Below are 7,691 nucleotides of genomic sequence, written 5' to 3'. Positions count from 1 at the left end.
TCAGACCCACCGCATTAAAGACTTTTGTCATTTGTTTACTTAGCAACTCTGAAAATTCTCTGTAGTAACTTATAGTAAAGCCATCCGGACCAGGAGATTTTCCAGATTTGAATGATTTTAATACTTCAGTCACTTATTTTACCGTAATAGGAGTGTCCAGACTATAACGGGCTGGTGAGGGTAATCTCGTCATACCTGTCGAGGTTAGATATTCTGCTATCCTGGACTGAGGGGAAGTAGCGTGAGGCAAGTTATACAAAGTAGCATAATACTTCCCGAATGTCTGGGCAATATCTTTAGGTATCTGTTTTAAATGTCCCTCTTTATCTTTTATTTGTGATATATAAGTTGACCTATTCTTTTCTTTAATTTTCCCTGCCAACAATCTGCCACATTTATCTCCTATTTCATAATCTATTTGTTTCCCTCGTTGGATTAGGGCTTTTGCTTTAAACCGTAAGATCTCCGACAGTTGTCTTCTCAGATGTCCCAGCTCCCTACCTACTGATGCTGTCTGTATCTTTTTATGCTGTGTTTCTAAGGTCTGGATCTCATCTAATAATTCTTTGGTCTGTTTTTCCCTTTTCTTTTTCAAAATTGCTCCATGTTTGATTAAAATTCCTCTGATCACGGCCTTGTGTGCCTCCCCACGTGCCTACCCACGTGCACCCACCACGTGGGTACCTACCGGAGCATGATGGGACGGTGATGCCTATATAAATGGGATGCAAGGCGCGCTTCCATCATTACAGTGACAAGAGGCGACGAGTCAACATCGGAAGAGGGGAGAAGAAGAACCTGACGTCACAGAAGGACCGCGTTGGCTGCCTGCTAGTAATTGAGCCAACACACGAAGATAGCAGGCAGCCAGCGCTGAAGAAGAAGGCACCGGACAGCTGCAGAAGAACCGGGGTTCGCCGAGTCAACAGCGGAAGAGGGGAGAAGATAGAAGAAGACCCCCGGAGAGCGGAGAAGCCCCCCCCGGAGAGCGGAAGAAGAAACCCCCCCCGGAGAGTGGAAGAAGACCCCCGGAGAGTGGAAGAAGAAGCCCCCCCTGGTATTAGAGCTAATAAAGAAGACAGGGGGGGCCTCCGGAGCAGAATAATAAATTATTTTAAAAACCCTTGTGTTGTGTGTTTACTAACTTTTACTTTTTGCCTCCAGGTGAATGGGTAGGGGTACGATGTACCCCATATCCATTCACTTAGGGTGGGGGGCCGGTATCTGGGGGGCCCCCTTATTTGAGGGGACTCCCAGATTCCGATAAGCCCCCGCCCGCAGACCCCGACAACCAACGGCAAGGGTTGTCGGGAAGAGGTCCTGTCCTCATCAACATGGGGACAGGGTGCTCTGGGGTGGGGGGACCCGCAGTGCGCCCCCCTGCCCCAGAGCACCCAACCCCCCCATGTTGAGGGCATGCGGCCTGGCACGGCTCAGGAGGGGGGGGGCGCTCGCTCGTCCCCACTCCCATTCCTGACCGGCCGGGTAGCGTGCTTTGGATACGGGTCTGGTATGGATTGTAGGGGGACCCCCTACGTCGATTTTTCGGCGTGGGGGGGTCTCCTTACAACCCATACCAGACCTAAGGGCCTGGTATGCTCCTGGGGGGGGAACCCATGCCGGTTTTGAATTTACAAATCACCGTGGAGTTCTCCCTCGGGAATGCATACCAAATGCCGTCGCTTGAATGGGCCTTCACAAGGTGTGACTAACTTTCCACATTGTAAAACCAGCCCTAGTTTTGCGCAAGCAAATCAGAACTTACGCAGAAATCACAAGGATGAAAAGCTGATGAAAAGCGTTGTGGATCTGCTTAAGTCCTCATTTGCATACTCAAAGCTGCATTTCAATGAGAAATGCCCCCAGTGGCGGATGCGGTATTGCATCCTAAGATCTGACCGTGTAAGTGTCTTACACATGTCAGATTTTCTGCCTAACTTTGGAAAAAGCCTTTTGAGGATCGTTTCCAAAGTTAGGCACAGACTGAACAGCAGTTACGCCTGCGTATCTCTTTTGGGAATCAGGCCCAGGGAGTCTACCTGCCTTAAAGTGTGTTTCCTGAACATAGGCTACATCTGTCCCGGATCGCCTCAAATCGTTCAACAACATTTTCCTTTTCTCTGGGACATTAAGACCCTTAACATTCAAGGAGGTAATCTTCACCTCTTCCATTTTTCTGACAACAACAACAAAAAAAAAAGAAAAAGGAAAAAATAAAAAAATAAAAAAATAAAATAAAAGGTGGGGGGAGAGCACCCCTCCCAAACCTACCTATACGCCCCTTCCTAACCCCTTCTAATCCCTCCCTCCCTTCTAGGCCCAATCGGGCGCGCACCCAAAACTGAGCCACCTGACTGTGACTTCAGTGGGTAAAACCTAATTGGGGGTTTTGGCACAAGATGACAGGGGGGCTCAGACCTAACCTCTTATCCACCCCGGCTCTGAGTTTACTACAATTACCATCTGTAGTCAATCTTCTAAACGTATATATCCACTTTATATTTAAGCCAAATCGCCTTATTACTTTTTATTTATATCCATAAAAAAAAATAAAAAAATAAAAAAAAACGCTCATCAACGCTACCCTATATCATCCTTCCTACTCCATCTCTCGTAGGATCCGGACAATCCACTAAAACTCTAACAACACATATATCTATCTTCTAATCATTGCACATTCATGTTCCTCTGCTCTCTCCCTGGCGGTCACATCTTCCTTACTTCTTCAATTCCCGAAAACGAATCTTTAACGTTTAAAGCAAAGATTCTCTATCAAAATATAAATTTTATTTCGCAAATATAATATCTCATATGGCCCCCCATAAAGAGCGGGCCAAAATACCAAACGGTCTTTGAAAATTTAATTTAAACTGGGAGTACCGCCAGAAGCGTGTTTTGATGTATAATAGCCAAAGTTAGGTAGAGGAACACAAATCTGCCCATCAGTAAGTCTATACAGTATCATTAAAATATAAATTGTCCGATCCCCTATAAACATAGCACACATCCTTGATCAAAATATTATGCCCTACGTTCCCCAAAAAAAACTAAAATAATAATAATAATAATAAACAAAAAAAAGGGGAGGGGGCCAGAAACCACCAAAATAATATCCAGTTATCCTTCACCTAAAGTCATCACCAGTTAATATTACTGTTCCCTCCCTTTCTTTTCCCATTTCTCCCCTTTCCCTTCCCCTTTTTTCTCTTCCCTTAACCCTTGCTTCTTCCCTCTAACCGCCCCTTAAACAACATATAAATGGTCCTTAACGGACATTTTTTCACAAATAGAGGGATTGGGAAGGGACATATAAATCCAACTTTTATTTAAATGAAAAAAAAAATCAAAAAATCCCTCCTGAAAAAAAAGTTGGGACATTTTTTTTTTTTTTTTAAAACAAGAAAAGGGGGGGGGGCAGAAACCTCCAAGATAATATCCAGTTATCCTTCACCTAAATTCATCACCATATACTGTTCCCTCACTTTCTTTTCCCATTTCTTCCCTTTCCCTTCCCCCCTTTTCTCTTCCCTCTCATTGCCCCTTAAACAACATATAAATAGTCCTTAACGGCCATTTTTTCACAAATAGAGGGATTGGGAAGGGACATATAAATCCAACTTTTATTTAAATGAAAAAAAAAAAAAAAAATCGAAAAATCCCTCCTGAAAAAAAAGTTGGGACATGTTTTTTTTTTCTTTTTTTTTCCTTTTGTTTCCAAAAAAGAAAAAGAAAAGGGGGGGCAGAAACCTCCAGGATAATATCCAGTTATCCTTCACCTAAATTCATCACCATATACTGTTCCTTCACTTTCTTTTCCCATTTCTTCTCTTTCCCTTCCCCCTTTTTTTTTTCCCTTAAAGCGGTTGTAAACCGCATAAACTTTTTTTTTTTTCCCAAACATGCAATGCAAAAGGCATAATAGGCTAGTATGCACCGCATACTAGCCTATTATGAAATACTTACCTCGGAACGAGGTGTGTACCACTTACCTGGTCCACGCCGAGCAGGATGTCATCTTGCTCCGGCGTGTCTTCCGGGTATCGCCGCTCCAGCGCTGTGATTCGCGTGCGCGCGGGAGATTTAAAATCGGCAGGGTCCAGCGGATGCCGGTCCTTCAGCCGTGGATTCCCCCCTGCGCATGCGCCGCCCGCATTGCAGGGGGAATATCTCCTAAACCGTGCAGGTTTAGGAGATATTCTCCTTACCTACAGGTAAGCCTTATTATAGGCTTACCTGTAGGTAAAAGTCCAAATAGTGGGTTTACAACCACTTTAACCCTTCCTTCTTCCCTCTTACTGCCCCTTAAACAACATATAAATGGTCCTTAACGGACATTTTTTTTCACAAATAGAGGGATTGGGAAGGGACATATAAATCCAACTTTTATTTAAATGATTTAAAAAAAAAAAAAAAAATCGGAAAATCCCTCCTGAAAAAAAGTTGGGTTATATAAAATTGTTTTTTTTTTTTTTTATCAGGGGTATTCTTCATATTTTCTATCTCACTTCAGATGGACCCAGGTATCTCCCCCCCTTCTTTTTTCTGGGTTGGCGTTTTTTTATCTATAACCACATTTTTTATTCGTTTAGAAAAATTAGGAATAAATTGTAGCCAGTCTGGCACTTCCACAGAATCTACTTCCAAAAATGTAAACAATTCTGGTAAGTCTATGCGTTGTTTAAGAAGGAAGGATTGCTGATTTTTCTTAATTGTTAAAGAAAGCGGGTATCCCCAGCGGTACGTCCCACCACATTTTTTAATGATATCTAATAGGGGGCGTAGTATTGCTCTCCGCTGAAGGGTAGCCCATGAGAGATCAGGCATAATTTTTATTTGGGACCCCTCATATCTTATCTCCCGCGCCTCCCACGATGCCCGGCTAATAGCCTCTTTATCTGAATATCGGTGGAAACAGCAAATCACATCCCTAGGCCTATCTGCATTTACTGAACGTGGACCCAGTGATCTGTGAACTCGTTCGAATTCAAATGTTTGGGATGGGGGAGTAACAATTATTTGAAGACAAATTGAATAAATAGTCTCTTGCAGTTTCTCTATTTCAATTGTTTCTGGGATCCCCTGAACCTCAAATTTTTGCGACGGCTACAGTCCTCAATTTCTTCCAGCTTTAACTGTATGTCATTACACGTCGGTGTATATTGTGTTTGTGTCTGCTCTAAATGTGTAAACCGATTTTCTAGGACACTCAACCGGCTCTCATTAATTTCTAATTTATCCGAAAGTGTTTTTATGTCTCCTCGTACTGCTTCCAAATCTCTCCGATGCGTCTCCTCAACTCTGGTGACCAAAGCTTCCATATCTTCCTCCACTCTAGAGACAAATTGCTCCATATCAGCACGTGTTGGCAATGTTTGTAAATCTGCCCTGGTTGGGAGAGCCAAAAGCAAAGTCCTGATATCAATCTCCTCATCTCCATGTTTCTGCTGTATTATATCTGGGCTCTGATTTACAATTGAGCTTAGACTAGAACTAGGGGAAACACAATCTTCTCCCCCCTCCATTAACCCACTGAATACTGTTAATGTCAATATATTTCTGTCCTGTGCTTTTACTACAGTATCTGCAGTTTCAATGATCTCAGGCAATATCTCTCTGGGTTTGGGGGTCTCTAGTGATAAATCTGTATATTGCAGTGTCTTTCCCTGTTTGCCAAGCCCCACCACCTCGTACCTCTCCTGTATCTCCTGTGTCATGCACAGAGTATCGTACCGCCCACAGCGCTCCTCCGGCTCCCCGGATCTCACAGGCTCTGATGACATTGAAGATCCCTGCCCGCACCTGCGCTCCTGCACGGCAACGGCAGCAGCAGTGGCGGTGGCGGTGTCCTCTGTTGCAGAAGTTGCAGAGGCAGCGGCGGCTGCTGCGACTGCGCGGGTCAAAGGAAAAAACCTTCGGATCTCTGGCTGTTCCACACCTCTCTGCACTCTGACACTGCGGGGTCCAGTCTCCCTCCTCCTCATTCCAGGAATCCAGCAAAGGTAACAGTAACGGTAAACAAAGCACTATAAGCCGTCACACATCCACTTCATTGAGTCCTATTAAAGTCCTGTTGATGGTTATGGCTTTTGTTTTTTAACTGTGACCGGTATGTAGAGTATGAAAGATATGCGAGTTGTACGAGGTATGCACTGCAGAACACACTGAATATGCAGGGTATGCACAGTATACAATGAATGCTTCTGCACAAACCCTCCATCCACCAGCCAGCCAGCAAGTCTCTCATCAGTCTTCTCATCAATCAGTCAGTATCATCAACTTCTCCAGTTTGCCAGGTGGTTTAGGGAGAGGTCTGAGCGTGTGTTACTCTACTCCTTCATCTTGCAACCACACCCCCTGCTCACGAAATTTCTATTGAAAAGCCTGTGGCGTGCAAAACACAACCCAAAAACTTCACCTGGTGCAGGAAAAATGTGCACACACATAAAGAGTGACACAAAAAACTGACGGGTGCATCGTCAATTGGCCCTCCGAAAAGGGCCCAGCTCTGATCCCCGGGGCGTTAGGCTCCTGGCAGGGAAAAGAGTGATCTGTGGTCCATGCAGCCGAAACCACATGGACCCAACATCCTCGGAGGGACTGCCAAAACAGAACCCTCCTCTGTGAGGCTCCCCCGAAGGGAGACCCCATGAGAGCAGGCGAACTAAGCCAGAAGGCCATGTCCACCCACTCCCAAGACTTTCAGAGCAGGCCCGAGGACCAGCACCCTACTCATCACACTAAAAGTGCAGTGCACCAAACAAAAAGACGAAACGTGACAAACGGGGGTAAAATAAAAAAGAAAGTGGGGGAAAAGGAAGGTGGGAAAGGTGAGTGGAAAGTGGCCACCGTGCCTCTGGTCCTAGCCAAAAGGCTCAGCCCTAGAGGCAGGTGTTAAAAAGTGTGTGTGGAGATCAGTGACCTAGGTGTCACACGATGAGTGCCCCTTTCAAACACTTGTGCAATGTATGGCACCCCTGGACTGCCACTTCAGGGGCACTATCTCCACAGGCTTTTTAACGGTCCCTGACCCCCGGTCCGGACCGGCAGCACCCTTCCCAGCCAGGAAGGTAGGAAAAGAGGTTTGGGAGAGCCCACCTAAGCAGGCTACTACCCACAACCCCCAACTCTCCCACCTAATTACATTCGGGACATACTACCCGCCCCTCCCGGCTAAATGAGGAGCAAGGGTTCTCTCCCGAACAACTGACTGGGGCAGACACCACCAAATCCTGGCCAAAGGCCAGGGACCCGGCTCTTCAGCTTCGACCTCATGCCTCTCTGTCCAAATCAGAAGGCTTTCACCTCCACACCAGCAGGCTTAGCGTTCCTAGACTGCCATCCCTTTCCCCCTCGCCGGGTACTGGGGACAGTCAGCATAGCACCACCTACTGGCAACTGATAAGAACAGATACTACACTTGATCTTAGCCAAAAGGCAGAGAAGTTTTTACGGGACTAAAATGCCTATCAAACAGTACATGAGAACCTTACTTCCCCATTTCCTAAACGCAGCGAAAAGTTTGATTCCTGGACAGTGGAAGGATCCTAAGAGCCCTACGGTGAGGAACTGGCTATGTAAAATAAATTATATTTATTATGCAGAACAGCTAAGGTTTATGGGGGAGGAAGGAGAAGGGGGATTCAAACTGAAGTGGCAAGACTGGTTAAAATATAAGCAGACACAGAGATTTG

The 7,691-nt window shown here is 45.5% G+C and overlaps 1 non-coding gene across 1 annotated transcript; it reads right to left on the bottom strand.

Annotated features, from left to right (window-relative positions):
* Positions 1 to 7,255: 7,255 nt before the first annotated feature.
* On the bottom strand, positions 7,256 to 7,447 carry LOC120929964. Its single transcript, XR_005747563.1, has one exon. It is a non-coding gene; the product is annotated as a U2 spliceosomal RNA (small nuclear RNA).
* Between the last annotated feature and the right edge of the window lie 244 nt (positions 7,448 to 7,691).

The sequence above is a fragment of the Rana temporaria genome, chromosome 2, assembly GCF_905171775.1.
Source record: "Rana temporaria chromosome 2, aRanTem1.1, whole genome shotgun sequence".
Classification (NCBI taxonomy): domain Eukaryota; kingdom Metazoa; phylum Chordata; class Amphibia; order Anura; family Ranidae; genus Rana; species Rana temporaria.
This window is presented reverse-complemented; position numbering and strand designations above follow the sequence as displayed.